This window comes from Rattus norvegicus, chromosome 16 (assembly GCF_021556685.1).
Source record: "Rattus norvegicus strain SHRSP/BbbUtx chromosome 16, alternate assembly SHRSP_T2T, whole genome shotgun sequence".
Classification (NCBI taxonomy): Eukaryota; Metazoa; Chordata; class Mammalia; order Rodentia; family Muridae; genus Rattus; species Rattus norvegicus.
In genome coordinates, this window is record NC_141549.1 from 73,537,205 (window position 1) to 73,559,928 (window position 22,724).

A 22,724-nucleotide genomic window follows, 5' to 3' on the forward strand; every position below is an offset into this window, starting at 1 on the left:
TGATGAAACTGACTCAGGGTGATGTAAAGTGGGCCTCCTGTCCAGCACCCGATCTTTCCGGGCAATTATTTGGAAGTAATGAAACTGAATGCATGACATTTAAAAAGAAACCCCTCTGTCAGCAGGAATGCTGCTACAGTCTCCGACACCTCTGAGAATACACTTAGCTTGAAATAATGTTCATTTTAGCCAAGTTGTAAATTACAAGTGTGTCAGGGTCCAGGGGGATTTATTACCATTTGGAAAGAGGTTACCGGGCTTGTGCGTGGCTGCTCATACGGTGCCCATTACAAAATGGCTGTGCTGTGAAGATCGCAGCAAGGGAAAAAGTACGTTTCTTGTTTCTTTTCTGATCCTTTTCATTTCTCTTTCACGGCTCCTCTCTGGGGACTTCTTGTTGCTCGTGTCTCACAGAAACACCAGTAATAAAGGGCACAATGTCGCAATCTGCTTTTCTAATTGCTGCTTGGATTTGATCTGACATCATGAATGACAAATGACAGCCAGTCTGTTGATGAGTGGTTTGGCTGGATATCAGCCTCCTTGGGTCAAGGGAGGGCAGGAAAGCTGGTTGTACTCAGCTGCTTGGACTCGGCAGGGAGCCCTGGAATGGAGTGAGACTTGGATCCTAGAACAGGCCTGACTTTTCACTGCCCTGCCCTTCCCAGTGTTAAACTGGAGGATTGATTTGGGAAACAGACAATTGGGAGGAGGACGAGGAGGCTATATATTAGCGAGCTTTACATTTCTGCAACAAAATACCTGGCATTTAGCTTATAACGAGAGGGGTTTGTTTAGTGTCTAGCGTTGAGGTTCAAATTCAAGACGATGGCCTTGTGGGTGTGGACTCTGACGAGCGGAGGGCTGGGTTGGCAGAAGGATTGGTCATATCATGAATATCGTGAGCAGAGGAAAGTGGGGGAATAAAGAAAACTGGGTCCCCACAGGGTCCTTTGGGGCAAGTCCCCAACAATCTTGGACTTCTCCCTAGACACTGCCTCTTAAGAGCCCATAGCACCACCCTGTGCTTCCGCTGTGGGAATGAAGCCTTTATACCCACATTCAAGCCACACCAGGAAGGGAAGTCATGTTGGCACCCATATTTCAACCACTCCACTTTCCTTTCTTGTTTTTTGGGGGATCAATAGTCCTAAGCAAGAGTAAAGCCACAGGGGCTTTAGTTTTAAACAACCCTTTTCCTTGGCCAGGATGGGGTATGTGTATGAAATAGAGGGAAGCTCTCTCCTCTTGGCACACAAAGGCCAGAACTTGAGTCCAGTTTCAGCCATGGCTCTCTGTGTGACCTTCAGCTCCATGATGATGGTAGAAACCCACAAAGTCTTTCCTTCTGCTCCAGCCCCAAGCACTGCTTGTTGAAGAGTCCTTTGGGGAACACTTAGTCGAGCATCTTACTAAGGAGCAGTACTTGGCACACTGTGATAGGTAGGCTGTAGCATTGCAAACACTGGAAATGGGGTAGGCACCACGATTTGATTGAATAATATATTGGCTTTCTATTGCTGTCTAACAAGTTACCATGGCTTAACCTCATGCCCATTTATGCAAGTGAATCTTTTTTTTTTTTTTTTTTTTTTTTTGGAGCTGGGGACCGAACCCAGGGCCTTGCACTTGCTAGGCAAGTGCTCTACCACTGAGCTAAATCCCCAACCCCCTCATGCCCATTTATAATCTCAGTTCCTGGGACAGGAGTCCAGGCCTGAGTTATCTGGTATCTGGGTCCTCCACCAGTTTCTTCCTGGGCTAAATCAAAGTGTCTGTAGGGCTGTGATACTAGCTCACGCTCAGGGTCCTCTTTCAAGCTTATTGAGATATTGGTAGAACCTGTGTGTGTGTGTGTGTGTGTGTCTGTGTGTCTGTGTGTCTGTGTGTGTGTGTATGTCTGTGTGTTTCTGTGTCTGTGTTTGTGTGTATCTCTGTGTGTGTATGTGTGTGTATGTCTATGTGTATGTGTCTGTGTGTTTATGTGTGTGTATATCTCTCTGTGTGTGTCTGTGTGTGTATGTCTGTGTGTGTGTCTGTGTATATATGTGTGTGTATGTGTGTGTATATCTCTCTGTGTGTGTCTGTGTGTGTATGTGTGTGTATATGTCTGTGTGTGTGTCTGTGTATATATGTGTGTGTATGTGTGTGTATATCTCTCTGTGTGTGTCTGTGCGTGTATGTGTCTGTGTGTGTGTCTGTGTATATATGTGTGTGTATGTCTTTGTGTGTGTGTGTGTGTCTGTGTGTATGTCTTTGTGTGTGTGTCTGTGTGTGTGTGTCTGTGTATATATGTGTGTGTATGTCTTTGTGTGTGTGTGTGTGTCTGTGTGTATGTCTTTGTGTGTGTGTCTGTGTGTGTGTGTGTGTGTCTGTGTGTCTGTCTGTGTGTGTGTGTCTGTCTGTGTGTATGTCTCTCTCCCTGTGTGTGTGTATGTCTCTGTGTGTGTGTGTGTTTGTGTGTCTGTGTGTGTGTCTGTGTGTGTGTGTTTGTGTGTATGTGTATGTGTCTGTGTGTGTATGTCTCTGTGTGTGTGTGTCTGTGTCTGTGTGTGTCTCTGTGTGTGTATGTCTCTGTGTGTGTGTGTCTGTGTCTGTGTGTGTCTCTGTGTGTGTATGTCTCTGTGTGTGTCTCTGTGTGTGTATGTCTATGTGTGTGTGTGTGTGTCTGTGTGTGTGTCTGTGTGTGTCTGTGTGTGTCTCTGTGTGTGTATGTCTCTGTGTGTGTCTGTGTGTGTCTCTGTGTGTGTGTGTCTGTGTGTGTATGTCTCTGTGTGTGTGTCTGTGTCTGTGTGTGTCTGTGTGTGTATGTGTGTGTGTGTGTGTGTGTACATGCATTGTGCTCCCTGAAGTATTCACATGGGCTTGCTTCTCTCCTTCCTCCTCCATGTAAATTCTGGGAGAGAACTCAGGTTGCCCTTCTTCGAGGAAAGCCCCTTGCATCCTGAGCCATATCATTCACCCTGAAATCAGCATCCCTTAAACACACTAGACGAACAGGACTGACTGCTAAGGGTAAAACAAGCAAAGCAAGGTGAACTTAAGATCTGGGGAGGGAAAGGAGCCGGATGGGAGTTGACCCTGAGCCTTGACTCTTTGGAGCCAGCTTTGGCCTTGTTCTCCTGCTGTGGTCTCACACTGTGTTTCTAGCTCTCTCCTGATTAAGTGTGACCTTCATCAGCAGGTTTCCCAGACACAAGGGCCACAGCATCAGGCACGAGGAGATGTCATCCTGTAAGCCCTGTGGCTTCTGGACTCCCTGCCACTGAGAATCTCCCGAATCTTACAGCCATGCCTCCCAGGCCCACATCCTGAGCTTCGTGCAGGCCCAAATTGAGTTGTCGATGTGAATTATTTAGAGGTGCTGGTGGAATACACTTGTATCAGTGACACAGACTATCACTTTGTGGCCTTGGGGCAGTCTCTGTTGCACACTCTGTCACTATTTCCTCTCATGAATAATGGAGGAACCAAATCGCTCCGTGTGTGCAGGATTCATACCCTGCAAAAACAAGGTTGCTCTGAAATTAATTTTCTGTACTAAAAGAGTGACAGAAAATCAATTAATCACAGAGTATTCCATACAGAGACCAAGTAACGGAGGCAGGGATTGTGGCTCAGAGCATAGTCAGCTAATGCCCAGGGCAGCTGCAAACTTCATCAGGCCTCCTCAAAGGTGGATGGCACTAGGAGTTTGGATGACCCCAGGGACACTGAGGTGCAGCCTCTAGACCTGCAGCTAGGCAGAAGACTTTCTTCTGGTGACCTCATTGTCACCATCAGACTCCCTGACCCTTTCCATCTTTACCGCCCTCAAGCCACCTCCTTCAAGCCACCTTTGAAGTCACCTCAAGGACAGGCCGCTCTTGTCCAGAATAGCCCACAGATAGCTCTTCTTTCACAGCCCACCCAGATCCACTGAGACAATGATACCCCAAGATGAGTTCTTGTCCCAACTTACTTACTTCACTTGAAGGGATGCTGAATCTTAGTTACAGATCTGCTATGCTGCCTCTGAGGCTGACACACCCTGGATACCTAGAGGCACTCTCTACTGTACATACTTATTAATCAAGCAGAGCTCTTGAAAATGAGTCTTCCTCATGGAGTCACAACGTGATTTGTCATTGGATGAGTGAAGAAGATAACTTTCAGGTCTTTGGGCTTTCATAGGGGAGGTTTCTGGGGTCTCTGAAATGTCTCCAGCATGTTGATGGTTCACTAGCTTCTCTGTCCTTGTGTAACCTGCGTGCCTTTGCTGGGTACATTTAGGCAAATGGAGGGTGGGAGTCTGGGGACACACTTCTGTACAGTCTGAAGATGGCAAAGCAAACAAAGACATAAAGGGTTGTTCCCTCCTGAGGAGAACTGACTTAGCAGAGGCGGGGGTGGGGGACACACCCCGCCCTATGATTTAAACAAACACTGGGCAGATGAACTGGTACTCAACAGCTCAGCGGTGGCCCTGCTGAACCAGACATCATTTCTGGATAGTCAGGGAAGCCAGAAGGTCGTGATGACCTCGAGACGGCTCTTCTTCCTGTATCGTTAAATTGTAGTAATGGCGAGCACGTGACTCTATGATCATAATGAGAGAGAAAGCGAGTAAGCAGGTGGGGTGTAAGGACAGGCAGCAGAAAGGGCACCCACAGTCACGGTGGCTCTCAGAAGCTGGGGCAATTTCAAACCTCTAGCAAAAATTGCTTTGTCTTCCTTCCCCTGAACTTTTTTCCCCATTAGACTTGACATTGTGCCGAATCTGGCTGAAGGCTAGGAAGATTCAGAAGACTTGCTGGCTGATGCTTTGTGCTGTGGCTACGTGACAGTCCCTCTCCACTACAAAGGAACAAACGTCCTGCTTATCAGCTACCTGCCTCTGCCCTGCCTCTGACATGTCTCTGAGACTCAGACAGATGCCCCCATGAGCAGCGGGGAAGCTGGTGCACATCATGACCAGGATACTGGCAGTTGTAGGGGAGGATAGGAAAATGGATGTGCCTCTGAAGTCCTGTGGTACCATGTGGTACCCTCCCCATGTGGTACCATGACAGTCACAGGGACCCAACATGGAGGAGGGAGACAGGGGAGGCACAGCTAGGGGAGCTCTTAGCCTATGACAGAAATACCTACTTTAACCATAGACTGTTTGGAAATCTGTTCACGCTACCAAAGCCATTTTAATTGTATCACGGAGTTCCTATTTAAAGGAACTGGATTTGGTGTGGGGCAGAGACCTCTGGAAGATTTTAGCCCCTCCCAACATGTGCTTGACTATGCAAGTGTTGTTACAAAGTGTGTTTTCACCGTGCAGCCTGCTGTGTCTTAGAACGTGACCCTGCCTCTGATCTGAACTAAGAAAGTTATATCTATGAACACACTGGGTGTTGGTAACAAACCCCTCCTCTGCGGGTGAGAGTCACTGCCCCTGCTTTCCCTGCGCTGGAGTGGGCTGCATGGCCAGGCAGGATCTGAGTACGCTGTGTGGGGCTGGGCACCCGACTGCCTCCTTACCAGGGTGGGAAGGCAGGAGGCTTCAGTGGTAGCCTTTGGATGAGAATTACATCACTGTTTATGGTTTATTTTGGAAGGATCCAGCCACTGATGCCCTTTTCGCTGAATGGAGTGTGTAAGGGGTCTGAGCTAGCAGGGGTCATTCAGAAGTTTAGTGTAGGGAAATAGAGTAGGCCTATGGGATGATGATTTAGTTCAAGGCCATCTGTACTTGTAGGGCCTGTCTCTCTGTTCTGCAGTCCTGGGATAAGTGTTATATGGGCAGCCAGGGATTGTCCTGCTGGCCTTTGCCTTCCAGCTTGTTCATTGGGACGTTCGATTCTTAACTGCTATAGTCCTATGGGTAGCTCATGTAGGGTCTATGTCTATTGAACCAAACTGGTACTCAGGTTTTCCTGTCTGCATAGCGGTCTGTCTCTAGCCACACAATCTACAAGTGCCCAGCAGAGCCGATGCTCCTTGGGCCCTTGCCAGGGACTAGAAAACCAACTGTTTAGCAGCTCTTTGAGGGGGTTGGAGTCTCTTCCTACTCCTGATGTTGAATCAGAGGTCCCTTGCCACATGCCCAGAGGCTTTTTCGAGCATCCCCCAGGGAAGGTGGAGCTAACCAAAGGGAGGCTAGCCTAGAATAGGCTTCGGTGGGAACTGTGAAGAAACCCAGTCTCCTGGAAGCAGTAATTCCCTTCCCCGTTGCCCAACCCCCATCCGAGATACCATCCCACCCATCATACTTCCTCACACCATCTCCAGGGAGGGTCAGATCATCACTCCTTTCCTACAGATGGGAAAATTCATACTCGTTGTGTCTAGGTGACAAAGCTGAGTCCTGACGCTTCACCTTAGGTCCCTGGGTGCTGCAATGTGCTAGACTCAGACAGCCTGTGTGTGAATTAATTCTTATTGAGCCCATAAATCTAGAGATCATTAGGGTTCTAGAATGGGAGCTTGATCCTTCAGACCTAACACACTCTTAGGCACTACACCACCACCACCACCACCACCACCACCACCACCACCACCACCACCACCATCACCCCCTGCTTTTTTTAGTAGCAGGAAGGGAAACTCAGCCTCATACATTCTAGGCAAGTGCTTTGTCACTAGGCCAAGGACCCAGCCTTGCAATTCACTTTTAAGATAAGTAAAATAACACTCAATGTTATAGTTGAGCAAAGCTCAGAGGAGCCACAGGGCTTGCCTGAGATTAGACCTTCACTGCAGACAGGGTAGGGTCTGCCAAAGGCCAGCCTAAATCTCCACTCTCCCTGTATTGTTCTTCTAAAGCTTTTGCAAAGGTGCAGACTGGTGCCCAATCCCCCTTTTTCTGTCTGTCAAGTCCTTTTCTGCAACATGCAGAGACTGACTACAAAGGGAAGGAGAGATCAGGTCCTGTCACCAGCCCTGTCTGGTGAGAATTCGCTCTGGCAAGCGAGATTGACACTAGCATGCAATTTGCATTTAAATCCTTCAGGCTTTCAGCTCCTGCCCCATCTAGATTGTATTGTTAAAGATCATTTTATAATATATTTAAGCAGGAAATACATGCTCTTGAAGTCAGCCTAGATGGCAGCACAGATAGTCATGGAGGAAGGACCAACGCATTTAGCATCTCAAGATGTTGGCTTAAACTTGGATTTTAGTTGGGTGGCAGGGACCAGTTGAGTTTCTTCCTGACCATGATATGGTTGTGTATGCAATAGTATAATCATATCTCCATATCAAATGAGATAATACACACAGAAACTGGTGCTTTGTGAAGCATTAGATCCTAGGATGGGTAATTGGCACACACTTTGCTTGGTTGGCCTTCTTGGTTTCCCACTTTAAAAAATAGAGAGAAAACTATATATCTTTCTCTATACTCTTCAATCCCTCTCCCCTCTCCCACAGGTATTTCCTGTGCATCCAGATACTTGACATATCTGAAAGAAAATATCTTTGCAAATGTGAAAATACGTCTTAGACAAAAATGGCTTCCTGATAACTGTGTAAGGTGGGGAGTTTGTGTGTGTGGTACTGGGATTGGACTTAAAGGCTTGGGTATGCTTAGCAAGCACTCAGTCACTGAACAACAGCCTCACGTTTCGAAACAGGGTTTCCCTAAGTCGTCTAGTGACTGTTGAAGTCACTGTGTAGTCCTTGTAAGCTGCCTATCTCACATGATGGACCCATGCCACAGTACCTGCTTTGGAATAACTTAATTTTAAAAAACACCTGTGTGCTTCTGTCATAGTTAGGGTTTTACTGCTGTGAGCAGACACCATGACCAAGGCAACTCTTCTAAGGACAACATTTAATTAGGGCTGGCTTACAGGTTCAGAGGTTCAGTCCATTATCTTCAAGGCGGGAGCATGGCGGCACCCAAACAGACATGGTACAGGAGGAACTGAGTTCAACATCTTGTTCTAAGGCAAGCAGAAGAAGACTGGCTTCCAGGCAGCTAGGACCAGGTTCTTAAAGCCCGCCCCCACACTGACACGCCTACTTCAACAAGGCCATGCCCACTGCAACGAGCCACACCCATTCAAACAAGGCCAAGGCCACACCAACGAGGCCACGCCTACTCCAACGAGGCCACACCTCTGGGCCAAGCATTTTCAAACCATCACAGCTACCATGAGAGAATATGGAACTCACAGCCAGTGAAGTCTTGGAGGGTCTCCCTACTGTAGAGTGGTGCATGCTCACTGCTCTGAAACCATTGCTGGGTTAGACAGCCTTGAATTTGCCTCCTGCCATTCCAGAAAGCATAGCCCATGCCGGTGTCAGGAGAAAGGTCTGTTTCGGATGCTATCTTGCATCCATCCACCCCACTTCATTCCCCTTACAGCACACACCTTGAATCCCTAAGACCCTGCTATTGATTTCTTCCCAGCTCTTTCTGAGAGTCGCTATGAGCTTTTGCCTGTCTTTCCAGATGGGCTGGCTAACGGCTGCTCTTTCCCCGGGATGGGGGAGCACAGGGTCTGTTTGATAAAGGAATCTGAAAGGATTCTGCACTGTGAACTGTGGCTTGAAGGCTTTAATCTGTGTTGGAAATCTAGGGTCTGTAGATGCTGCGGGATTTCTGTTGGGAGCTGTGAATGCTGGTGGAGCTGAATTGCTGGGATGATGATATAGAGGAGAGAAGGAATCAGAATAAAAACTTGAACATTTTAAGGAGGCAGGAGTATAGGAAGCAGCTCTGTTAACAAGTGTGCAGAAGCCCGGGACTTGAGACTCTCCCATGTGAAGCAAAGGTGTGTGAAAAACTCACCAAAAATCACCACTGTGCCTTGTAAATGTACGAAATTCATTTTTAAATTAAAATTGAAATCGACTCCCATGCTTGATAATAGAACTCTTTCTTTTTCTATACTCTATGAATGCAAATAAATCTGCAGTACGGTTTAGAGTGGCAGGCGCTGTGCTCCGGGGGCTTAAATAAACTATTTCCAGATAACTGCCTCTCAGAATTGCATTTGCTCACTCATCCATTAATTAAAACTATTTATTGATCGACCAATGTGTGATGGGAAATTTTCTAGACACTAAGATACAGCAGTGAATAAAAATAATCGACCCTCCAAGCTGGGTGTACTCAGGACGCATGCTCTTAATCCCAGTGCTTGGGAGGCTGAAGCAGGAGGAACATGTCATACATTTGAGGTTACCCCGGGGCTATGGAGGAACACACTATCCAAACTAAAACAGCGAAAGCTGAGACAAGGACCAGAGGGATGGATCAACAGTTAGGAGTACGTTCTTGCTCAAGCATGAGGGCTGGGATTCAGATCCCAGCACCTATGTGTGCTTATAACTCTAGCCGTGAGCCCAGTGGCAACAAAAAGATCGCTGAGGCTTGCCGGCTGCCAATCTAGCCATAAAACACGCACAGGTGTCAAGAAGACACCCTGCCTCCAAGGAACAAGACAGCAAGTGATAGAGGAGTCACCCCATGCTTTCCTTTAGACTCTACATGTGTGCAGAGGCAACCTGCACCCACCTGTGTACATACAATACACACGCATGCAACATATGTACACACCAAACACGTATACAAATGAACAACAAATGATATCATTGCCTTCTTGGAGTTTGCATCCTAATCCAGAAAGGAAAACGAGAAGCATTGGTTGTGACTAAATTGCTTCCAATGGCCTTCTGCTTTGCCCGTGCATGGATCAGTGCCTCAGGCAACCCACGTCAGAGAAGTTTCTTGGAGTAGATTAGAATGAACATGGAGACCCATCACTGGACAATGGACCAAGAGTGAGAGACTGTAGAGCACTCAGTCCTAAGTGGGACGTTTCCATCAAACTCCTTCCCTCCAGACCCAGGAATCTATGCCAAAGAGGAGGCAGAAAGACTGTAAGAGCCACAGGGTGATGCCAAGGGGACAGTGTCTTCAGACTCAACAGGCCGATATACCTATTAACTCACGGAGACTATGACAGCATGCACAAGACCTGCCCATGTTCAAGTTGTCACTGAGAGGGAGAAGTAAACCCAGGACCACACCCTTAACCACGATGCTATCTGCAATTGATACCCACTTGGAAAGGGAAAATCAGTTTTCTCCAATGGTGTCTTACTGGGCTTTTTAATCACATGTCAGGGCAGACCCCTTTGCCAGGAATAGCTTAACCAACAGAAAATGAACGGAGAAAGGCCCCAATTAAATGCTTTCTTTTATAAGTTGCTTTGGTCATGGTATCTCTTCACAGTAATAAAAGAGTAACTTAGACAGTGGTCTGCAGAGTAGAGATCTAAGTGACAGGTAGTAGGGACATGCAAGGCTTCTGGAACTCTATTTAGAAATTGGGCTTTTTTTACTCAATAACACAAGGGCTTTTAGCTGAATAATGTCAGGATCTGACTGTTGTTTAAAATGTTCTTTCTTGCTGATATGCTGTTAGATGGAGGCACAGGAAAAAAAAAAAGCATGCATTGCCAAAGCCAGGGAAGTGCTTGGGGTGGCAGTGGCAAGTCAGACTCTGGACATTTATTGTAGGAAGAACTAGTAGGATTCTCTGATGGATTAGGCTGAAGTGTGGAAGAAATAGACGAGTCAAGAGTGATCCAACTGAATATTACATACCAGTTGAAGTGAAATTCCTAGAATACATGAGAAAAAGGCTTAAGTAGGCAAAACAATGAATGTCTAAAATTAAGGAAAATACTAGCAAAACATAGCCCCGAACCAAGGAAAATATGTATAACACGTATTCATGAAGAGTAGATAATATATAAAATTAATTAACAGGGTTAGAAGGGAAACCCACTGAAGAATTACTTCCCCCATTCTAAGAGAGATGAAAACCAAAATGAAAAACAATGTAATTTAATAGGAGACCCAGAGATAGAGAACTTGACATAGGTGACAATGCTTTTGAGAACATGGGAACTCTGTCTACTATTGGTGGGCATATAAAATGATGCAGTCTTTGCAGACCAGTATGGCAACTTTCCACGAGATTAAAACCTGAAATTATACAGTAACATCTCCTCTGGGTACATGCCCTAGAGAGTCAGAAGCAGGACCTTGAAAGATATTTGCATATTCATTTTTAGGGTAATGTTAATTACCATTATCAAAAATTAGAGCAACCCCTATGTTCACTGACGGGTAATCCAATAGACAGACTGTGGACACAACGATCAGTTAATTCTTCCCTTATAAGGAAGTACATTCTGACACAATCTTATAACATGTGGAAACCTTGTGGATATTATGATAAATGAAACAAGCCAACCACAAAAAGACAGAAAAGTGAATGATTCCTTTCTTCCGAGCACCTCAGGAGGTTTAATTTATAGAGACAGAAGGTGAATGGATTGCTGCTGCTTCCAGAGTATCGTGTTTCTGTTCTGCAGGATGAAAAGGGTTCTGTGGATGGATGTCTGTGACGGCCATGTTCAACATGAATCTGCACAATGCCACCGAACCGCACGCTGAGAGACGGTTACGATGCTAAGTTTTACGTTATGGATTTTGCCTGTTTTCAAAAGACAAATTCTCACATTGGATTTAAAAAGATCAACGACTTACTGTCTCTAGGGGACAAACATAAATGAAACAGGAGGGATGCAAAGAGAAGGGTAGATGAGAAAAAAGATAAACCAGACACATAAGAAAAGCAAGCTGGGACAGCAGTCTTAGGATCTGACATGAGGATTTGAGAGAGTGGAGAGAGATGTCATGAGAGACAAAGGGAATCTTATTACACCGCTGGCAGGAATGATAGGATAAGCTGGCATAACTACAAGTGACTGCAGTGAAGGGGTGAACTGTTTTCTGATCACAGGAGAAGGATGCAGAGGAAGATTCCAGGCCTAGCCGAATGGCATAAACCGACGTCTTAGAACACAGCTAGCCACACTAGCCTGAAATTCAAGATTGAACCTAAAGACTAAGTCCCAGTGAGCCTGGCTGGGAGGATCTAACTAGAAAAGAGTATGATGGGACAAAGATAATACATGATTCTGGCTGATGTGTTAACTGCTCACCACTGCTATAGACTACATACTTCCGGCATACTTGCCATTTGACTGTGCTACGAGAATCTGACCACAAGAGGCCCATAAGCCAGACTGTCTTAATTGACTAGGTTGTCCCTATAAGAGGTCAAAATGGAAGGTCTGCTCACCCAGCAGCTACGGACAGGAATTAATGGAGGGTTCAGGTGACAGCTGTGGCTGCAGCCACACTGGCAGACAGGAACAGCCAGCGCCCATGCTCTTCACGTTACCACCTGATACACTGATTGGGGAAGATCTTGCTATGGTTTGAATCTGGATGTCTCCCATGGGCTCCTGCTTTGATAGTTGTTCCTCAGCCAACGGTGCTATTTCATGTGACTGGGGAGCCATCGGGACACTGAGTTTGGGTAGCAGAAGTAGGTTTGTTAGGAGAGTGTCTTTGACGGTCGTAGACCAGCTCATGGTTATGGTCACCCTCTTCTTAGTCTATTATGATTTGAACATCTGTCCTCTGCACATCTCTGTCATTGTCATGATGCTCCGGAGTATGGGGACAAGTACTGGTGAACGAAAGTTTATGAAACTATGAGTTCGAATATATCATTTCTCTCGTAAGTTGTTTAAATGCCAGTATTGGGCACAGTGATGCAAAAGTAACCAGAAGGCTCTCTAATGGGGACAGGCTTTATCCTGCCTAAGAACTTATCACCTATTATAGTAATGGGAATGGGTGGGACATACCTCTTCTAAGAAGGCCACACCTCCTAATTCTTCCCAAACCTTGTCACCAAGCATTCATATAAACAAGTCTACAAGGGCCATTCTCATTCAAACCATCAGGACCATGTTAATTAAATCAAGAGGAGGTGGGGAGCTAACTTAGTGGATACATGCTTACTGCCTGCAAAGAACAGTTCAGATCCAAGAACTCACATAAATACTAGGAGGATATGGAAGTCAGCATTCAATTCCAAAGCACAGACAGTAGAGGCAAGCGGTCCCCAGGAGCAAGCAGGCTAGCCAGACAAGGTGTGTCACTGACCCCTTATCTCCACTGAGAGGCCTTGCCTCAGTGAGTAAGGTTTCAAACAATTGGTGATGCGAACATCAACCTTGGGTTTCCACATAGACCTTCGTGAGTGTATACACACACACACACACACACACACACACACACACACACACAGGCACACACAGACACACACACAGGCACACACACACAGACACACACAGGCACACACAGACACACACACACAGGCACACACAGACACACACACAGGCACACACACACAGACACACACAGGCACACACACAGGCACACACACACAACGCAGAGACAGACACATACACAGACACACACACAGGCACACACAGGCACACACAGACACACACAGACACACACACAGACACACACACACACAGGCACACACACACACACAGGCACACACAGACACACACACACAACGCAGACACAGACACATACACAGACACACACACACAGGCACACACAGGCACACACAGACACACACAGACACACACACAGTCACACACACAGGCACACACAGACACACACACAGACACAGACACACACAGGCACACACACACACAGAATTGTAGACATGGCACACACACATACATATGAAGGATTAGGGTCAAGAGGACCTCCCAAAGGGAACAAAGGAAGTGTCCTTCTTTTGGCCATCATCGGAAGTATGTCTGTTTACATGCTTCATTATAATGTGGCAAGAGTTTGGGCTCACATGATCCAGAGGAATCTGTTCTCATATTACACAGTCAGTTTAAGACTGTGTGGGAGGGTGGCACACACATTTGGTCTCAGCACTTGGAAGGCAGAGGCAGGTGGATCTCAGTGAGATTGAGGCCAGCCTGGTTTGCAGAGTTCCAGGACAGCCAGGACTACACAGAGAAACTCTCTCAAACAAACAGGCAAACAAACAACTCCCAAAACAACCAAAAAACAAACAAACAAAACAAAAAAAGATGGCTAGGTTGTTTGGATTTTTCTAGGTTCTCTTGCTATGCTAGATCTGGTTGGGATAGAAAAGTTAACGGTCAGTGGACTGTGGATGACCTCACTGTAGAAGAGGGATTTGGGAGGAGGAAGGCAGTTGATGGCACCATCAGGCCCACAGTTTACCTGTGTTCTCCTGGGGAGGATCCGTATGTAATGTAATGATGATTTATTTATTCCATTAAAAATATAAAACAAGGCACGTTCTTGGGCGATTTTGCTTTTGGTGTTTGTCTGAGGGTTTCTACTGCTAAGAAGAAACACTAATAGTGAAAATGCAAATTGGGGAGAAAACGGCTTATTTGGTTTACACGTCCATATTACTACCCATTATTGAAGGAAACCAGGACAAGAACTCAGACAGGGCAGGAACCTGGAAACAGAAGCTGATGCAGAGGCCATGGATGGGTGCTGCTTACTGGCTTGCTTCCCCTGGCTTGCTCAGCCTGTTTTTGTATAGAACTCAGGACCACCAGGCCAGGGACGGCGCCACCCACGATGGGCTGAGCCCTCCCCCACTGATCACTAATTGAGGAAATGCCTCACAGCTGTATCTCCTGGAGGCATTTCCTCAACTGAGCCTCCTTCCTCTCTGATGACTCTAGCTTGTGTCAAGTTGCCACCAAACCAGTCAGTACAGTGTCCACTTGCAAGAAAAAATATTGTGGAGGAGGAAATGTGTATTTACTTAAGCATTTAAAAATCTTCATAATCAGTGTAAACCTGATCTACGTTGGAGCTCTATTGAGTAACCTCATGAGTTCAGTGTCAATGTGATGATGCCCTAGAGGTCAATGGACAGCCAGAACTATAACAAAATCCCATCATTTGTTGCAGATCTGGCAGACACAGAGGCTTAGCTCTGTTGGGACAGGTGAGGTGACTTGCCTCTAAGGTCACATACCAGCCATGCATAGTTGAGATATGGATTCAGTTCTCAAGCTTCTCTGGATTCCCTGAACGTTCTTACCCTCCTATTATTTTCTATGCCAGGTCACCCATCTGATCGTTTAATTGTTCTATTTGCATATTATTAATAAGGGAAGTTTTGTTTACACAGCAGGGGGCAAACCTGTACCACACATTCGATGTAGCCAGCTTTGGATAATAGGCTGTATAAAGACAGATGTGACAGGAGGCAGGCTGGCTTTGAATGACCCCTACTATCAAATGGAAACCTTGTGTCTAAGCCGTGGAGCCCCAGATCTTCACTGACACTTGCTAATTACAGTGACTAATTAATATGTCATTGGCCTCTAATCAGGAAACCAGACAAGATTAGTAATGACGAAACCGTGGCAATTAATTTACAACTATCTACAAGCTTTTCCTTGACCCAGCTGAGCTCACTTCAGATCACAGGTGATCTGCAGGCAAAGGCATAATGGGTACCAGGGAAAGGGTGTGACTTGGGAGCCTCCGTCGAGCTGGAACTAAACCCTTGTACCAAGCAGGCAGTTCCATGTAATGCTTGAAGGAGTTAGAAATACAAGAAATTAAGCTATCCCAGTGGGCCTCTCCAGTCCCAAACTGATCAAATTGTATAATGGGGTATCCAGCAAAAGGAAACTTAAATCATATGACTCACGGGTGGCATGTAACGGACTTAAAAGTAAGAAGACCTGGATTTGGGTCTCAGTTTGGTATTCTATAGGTGCTCTGTTCTGAGCCTCAGAGCTATTCAAATAGGAAAGAAACAGTGGATCAGAATCTTGGAGAATCATCCTCAGCCATTTTTCTTTCTTTACCACCTCTTCTTTCCTGCCCTAAAGCGTGTGGATGTAGACTCCGCCTCTCTCTTGCAGCCCACCTGTCTATATCCTTCTTCTGGACTGGGTCCTATGTCAGGGACTTGCTGTGTCGAATTTGTATTCCCCTAAGAGCTTTCGATGACCTCTGTATCTGCAGTTTCTTCCCACTTGAATCTAATTTCCCCGTGAAAGTCAGAGGAAGCAGGGAGAAAAGCCCACAGCATGCATTCTAGTTGCCCTACTGTCTAGCAAGGCTCAGGACCCCCTCCCAATTAGATGTTAGTCTGGTGGGCCATTCATTATACACACATCCCCAGCACACACTTAGCTCTCTCAGGTCCCATGCATCTTGTTTGTCCTCTTGCCTGTGTATTTTTTAATAGTATTTAAAATCATAGTTAAATAAAATATCTGCTTTCATGTTTTATGCAAGCGTCTTAACTACAATACACGCAAATGTATTTGTTATGTTTGCAATGTTTTGCGGTTATCACCACTATCTAATTCAGTTTTTTTTCAGCACTCCCAACAGAAACTCCTTTGCTGAAGCCATGGATCCCACCTCCATCCTTAGGTTGTGATGACTTTACACCTCTTTCCCCATGAATGACTCTCATCTAGATACTCCAGTTATGTGCAGTCATACATTATTTCTCCTTCCATGTCTGGTGTATTTCTCTTAGAATAAAGTTTTCAAGACTCATTGATGGTATAGCATGACCTCACCAACATTTACTATTTTGACCTTATATAGAAAATAAATAGAATTTTTACTTTCTTCACATATATTCATTGTATATATCATGGGTTTTAAAAAGACATTTTGGTTTATATGTATTCTGTATTTTGCCATGCTATTCTCTCTTGCCATTTGCCTGAGTCCCCCCCTCCCCCCATAGATAGTCTTGCTTTTGCATTCATGTATCTATATATGAGACAAAACATTTGTTTGTCTTTCTGGATCTGCATTATTTTGCTTAATAGAATGCTATTCAGATGAATTAATTTCCTTGCAAATGACATTTCCATTCTTCTTTACGAATAGAGAAAAACTCTATTGCGTACATTTGCCACATGTCTTAGTGTTCTATTGCTGTGAAGAGACACCATGACCATGTCAACCCTTACAAAGAAACGCATTTAATTGTGACTCATTTACAGTTTCAGAGGTTTAATAAATTATCAGCATGGTGGCACACATGCAGACACAGTGCTGGATAAGGAGCTGAGAGTTCTACATCAAGATTGGCAGGCAGCAGGAAGGAAGAGTCTGGGCTTTGCTTGGACTTCTGAAACCTCAAAGCCACGCCCCCAATGACACACTTGCTTCAACAAGGCCACAACTACTCCAATGAGGCCACACCCCCAAATCCCTCTCAAGTCACACCACTCCCTAACGACCAAGCATTCAAACATATGAGCCTATGGAGGCCATTCTTACTCCAACAACCACATCATATTTTAAAAATCAACTAATCTATTGGTGGGTATCTAGACTGACTCCATTACCAATACTATTATAAGCGGTGCTATAAGAAATACACATGGATGGTCAGATAATATGCTGACTTGGATTCTTTGAAAGTATATTCCCAGGAGTGGTAGGGCTAGATCATAAAAACATTCATATAGATTCCATAGATGCTAGAGTAATCCCAAAGACACAGTGTACTGGCTGGTTTTCTGTGTCAACTTGACACAAGCTGGAGTTATCACAGAGAAAGGCGCCTCAGTTGAGGAAATGCCTCCATGAGACCCAGCTGTAAGGCATTTTCTCAATTAGTGATCAAGGGGGGAGGGCCCAGCCCATTGTGGGTGGCGCCATCCCTGGGCTGGTGGTCCTGGGTTCTATAAGAAAGCAAGCTGAGCAAGCCAGGAGAAGCAAGTCAGGAAGTAACGTCCCTCCATGGCCTCTGCATCAGCTCCTGCTTCCTGACCTGCTTGAGGTCCAGTCCTGACTTCCTTTGGTGATGAACAGCAATGTGGAAATGTAAGCTGAATAAACCCTTTCCTCCCCAGCTTGCTTCTTGGTCATGATGCTTGTGCAGGAATAGAAACCCTGACTAAGACAGCCAGTGTGAATCCTTTCTATTATTTGTTTTCTTAATGATCGCCATTCTGATTGTGGGGATATGGGACCTACATGTTTTTAAATTTTATTTCCTGGATAGTCAGTATGAAAACAAACACTTCAAACATGTTCATTGTCCATTTGTGTTCATCCTTTGAGAACTGTATATTGACCTCATTATCTCATTCATTGGTTGGATTTGAATTTTGTTATTTTTGATATCTAGCTTTCTGAGTTCTTTATATATAATACAGATTAATCTTTTGTCAGACATACAGCTAAAGCAAAGATTCTCTCCCAGTCTCTAGGCTATCTCTTCACTTAATTGCTTCCTTAACTATGCAGGAGCTTTTTATTTTATTTTAATTCTGTTTGTCACGTTTTGTTATTATCCCCTGAACTCTCGGAGTCTTCTTCAGAAAACACTTGACCGTGAATACATCTTCAATAATTTTCCTGTCCTCCCTCTGGCACTTTCAGTTTGTGGAATACATTGAGGTCTTTGATCCAATTTGAACTTGCTTTTGTACAATGGCAGGAATAGGAATATAATTCCATTCTTCTACATGTGGGTGTCGGTGTCCGAGCATTAATTTGTTGAAGAAAAGAAAGAAGCTTCTTTCCCCCAACGTTTGTGTCTTTATCAAACATCTTTATCAAAACTCAGGGGCTAAAGATATGTAATTCACTTCTAGCTCCCCATTCTCTTCTGGGTCCCAGTTTTGGTGCCAGCACCATATTACTTTTGTTACTATGGCATTGAGGTGATGATGGTCTGTTCTTTCTGTTTAAGTTGTTCATAAATTTTAAGAATAATTTTCTATTCGTGGGTAGCATTTCCTTTGACTTCGGATGGGAATTAAAGTGGATATGTAGATTGCCTTTTGAAAATGTAGCCATCTTCACCATAAAAGTTCTGCTAATCCAGTATCAGGGGAGATCATTCCATCTTCTAGTGTCTCCATCAAGTTCTTTAATTGAGCACTTAGAAACTTTGCTGTAGACATATTTCTCTTCCTTGGTTAGACTTATACCTAAGTATTTGAATTATTTGCTTATGCTTTGATGACGCTTCAGTGAGATTTCCCCGGAGTCTCTCCTCAGCGTGTTCATTATTGACATTTACAAAAGCGACCGCTTTTTTACAAGTTGACTTTGCATCTTGTTACTTTGAAGAAAGTGTTTATTAGTTTTCCAGTGGAGTCATGAGGATCTCTTGTGTACAGGATCATATTCTGTAGATTGGATAATTTGCCTTCTTTCCCATTTGAAGGCTTTTATTTTTTCCTCTTGTATGACTTCTCTAGCTCAGAGTTCAAACATCTATTGAATAAAAAGTGGAGAATGGAGGCATCCATAATTCATTCTTGATTTTAGAGGTAATGATTTGCATTTTTCCTATAATATAGAATTGTAGTTATAGAGTATGTATGGTATGATGGATTTGTTTGCATATAACCTTTATTGTTTGAGCCATGTTCCTTCTATTCTTAGTTTCTTCATTGCTTTTAATTACCGGGAGATGTTGAACTCTATCAAAGGTCTTTTCTGCACTGATGGAAATGATCATGTGATCCCTGCTTGTTATATTATAACCTTCCTTAAGTTTATATTTATGTGATATATTTAATGACTTGCATATTTGAACTATTCTCCAGTCCTTGTCCTGAAGCCAACTTGGTCATGGAAAATGATAGTTTCAGTGTGCTACTGAATTTGATTTATAGACATTTTGTTGAGATTCTTTGCATCTACGTTTCTAGGGTTATAAAGAAGATATGATCTTTAATTTTTTGTGTTGTACCCTTGATAGCTTTAGGTAGAACAATACCGAATCCATGAAATGAGGTTGGTAGGGTTTCTTCCTTATACACATTTGGAGAAGCTTCAAGGAGTTCTCTCATGGTCTTGGGGATATCAGCAGTAAATCCATCCAAGCCTGGTATATTTTTTAAACTTTTTAAGAGATTTTATTATGTTTTAATGCTTATTACAAAAGCTTTAGTTGTGTGTTCATCAGGTTTAATTTTGGTGGGACATATGAGGCTAGCAATGTATCCATTTCTCAAGATTTTTCCAACTTATTTGAATATAGATTTTCAAGTTATCCCCTAACGATCCTCTAACATTCCTTAGTATTTATTTTATTGCTTCTGTTTTCATGTTTTAATTTTATTGACTTGGGTCTTCTTTAATTCTTTTGGATAGTTTGCTTAAGGGGATTTTTCAATTTGCTCATATTTTCAAAGAATCAATTGTTTTTCGATGTTTTATATTATTTTCTAGTTTCTATTTCTTTAATTTCTTCCTGATTTTTTTCATTATTTCTTCTACTCCCTTTGAATTTAGCTTCTTCTTCTTTTTCTAACACCCTGAGTTACATCAGTATTCTTTTGAAAGGTTTCTAACATTTTAATTTAGGCATTTATAGCCATCAGTAACCATCTTAGAATTGTTTTCATCCTGCAGGTCTTATATGTCATAGTTTTATTTTATTCGGTTACAGGACTTTCAGATTCCATCCTGACCTTTCTGGTATACTATCACTTGAGTGTATGTTGTTCAGCTTTGCGCAGTGGCAGTATCGTAGCCAATGGGGTTTATCCGAGGCACGATTATTGCTAAGAGTATGTTATTCAGTCCCTTTGGGTCTATATGCTTTTGTAGTTTCTTTTTGCTTTGTAGTTCAGGATTTTATTCAGGAGGTACTGTAGTACAGGGACATAGATAACACGCAGAGACGCTCTTTATCACAAATACAGCAAGGAAGAGAAAGTATAGCTAAGGTCCAGATAGAAGCCAGGACATAGGAAACATGAGGAGAAAAGATCACAGAAGCGGGATTTCACTTAAACCAAGTTGTCAGGGCTCTTCCTCAAGGCAGGCATGATCAAATATCAAGAGTGGAGCATTCTAGCTAACCTGACTTAGGACTCTTGTTCCAATGGAGTTGTACGAGCATAAAGTTGAATCCTAAGTTCCAGGCTTACTTGAGAAGAGGAGCCAAGCAAAGCTAGGCCAGAGACAGAAAGGCTAAGTCACCTTATTCGCCCCCGCTTTGCAGCTCAACGCAACAGCAGGATGCATGTGCAGATTCCGTCTCTAGGCCTCTCTTATAGAGCAACAGATACAGAGTCTGTTGCTGTGCAATCCCGACTTTCCTTTGTTGGCTGGTTGGGTTGATGTCTTGTAACAGAAATAGAGTCTTTGTGGTCTTTCCACTCCTGTGTTGATCTTTGTCTTGTTTGCTTTGCAACCAATGGGCGGGGCGGTGGTTATTGTTACTCTGTTTTTCTCTCTCTGGATATTGGTAGGACTATAAGGAAGGCCATCCCTCCCACTCCTGCATGCCTTAGAGCCTAGCACCTTTAAGCTCTTTATATTCATCTTCCAGAGGCCTAGTGAGACTTGCTCTAGTCTGTAGCTCAGGCTAGATCTCTACCAACTGAAACACCGACACTCTTACTCAAAGTATTTCTCCTATGACTAGAGAAATTCTAGAGGTCAGGTCTCAGAGTCTCCCAACACTTGACTTGAGTTTCCAGATTGGGCTGTGCAAGGAGAGAACCTTTGCCTTCAGAACCACCCGCTACCTGCCATCAGTGGTCCTTCAAAAAGGATTCTTGCCTCTGCCCCACTCAAAATAAGATTTTTGAGGCCATTATATCTGTATCTGGATTCTATGATTCCTATGTTGTATGCAAATCTGCTCAGAGTCCACCATTAATGGCATTTTTGAATCTGTCCCACTTTGGTTTCTGCTTCTTTTTCTGCTGGCACCAGTACTACAATCTCTCCCTCTCCCCTCTCCCTCCCACTTCCCCTCCCCCTCTGCCTTTTTTAAATTAATTGATATTGAAGGTACTGAATATATTTCTTATGCCTTTTGTCTTAAGCTGTGGTTTCTACCCTCAGAAGTGCACTCCCCAGCTTTAGAGCAGAGCATAGCTCTTTGGTGCTGAGCCTTCCTGAATGAGCTCTGGACCCTTCCTGCAGTTGTATTCATTCAAGTTTCCTGTGCCCCTAACACCTGTGACTTTCTGTGGTTACTCACCTCACAGGATAGGTGACTTTTCTGTTGGTATGATAAGACATCATGACTAAGGCAATTTAAGGAAGACAGAGTTTATTTGGGCTTCTGATTCCATAGGGTCAAAGTTCATCAAGGGTAGGAAAACCCGGTAGCTAGCAGCAGGCACGAGGCCGGGAGCATGAAGCTGAGGGATGGCATCTTTAACTGCAAGCGGGAAGCAAGGAGAGTGAACTGAATGTAGTCCGAGACTTTGAACTCTCAAAGCTCGCCCCACCCCCCAGGGATGTACTTCCTTCAATAAGGTCACACCCTGAAAACCTTCCCAAACAGTGCCACCCACTGGGAACCCAAGACTTTAATCAAATATCTAAGCCTGTGGAGGACATTCTCATTTAAACCACTGCATATGTCTACTGTCTACATATGTCATTTATTCCTTTTGATATTAAAGAGACTGATGCATAGTATCATTTGCTATCTGTTCTATTTCCCTATTTTAAAAATTATAACCATTCTAGAGATAATAAATAGTAACTAGATCACTATGATTTTTAAATTTTATTTTCCTAGAATCTGATAATGTTAAGCATTTTTCCTTCAGTTCTTGACATCTTAATATTTTTGAAAAACAATATCTATTCAAGTTCTTTGTCCACTTTAAAATCATGCAATCTTCTCTCACTATTGAGTTGTAGATGTTAAACATGTCTTTCTAGATATTAAATCCTGCTTAGATAAATAATTTGTAAATATTTTATTCTATTCTCTGGGTTGTCTTTTAAAATTCTTAATAGTATCGTTTCACACATAAAGTTTTAGATTTTGATAAAAATGCAAGTTTTCTGTTTTATTTGTTGCTCACAA

General features: G+C 43.9%; 1 protein-coding gene and 1 pseudogene; both read left to right on the top strand.

Annotated features, from left to right (window-relative positions):
- The window catches only part of Erich1 (glutamate-rich 1), a gene marked incomplete at its 5' end in the record, with an annotated part of 52,793,804 nt that overhangs the window by 42,666,645 nt on the left and 10,104,435 nt on the right, over window positions 1-22,724 (top strand).
- On the top strand, window positions 20,392-20,452 carry LOC120097638 (U4 spliceosomal RNA; annotated as a pseudogene).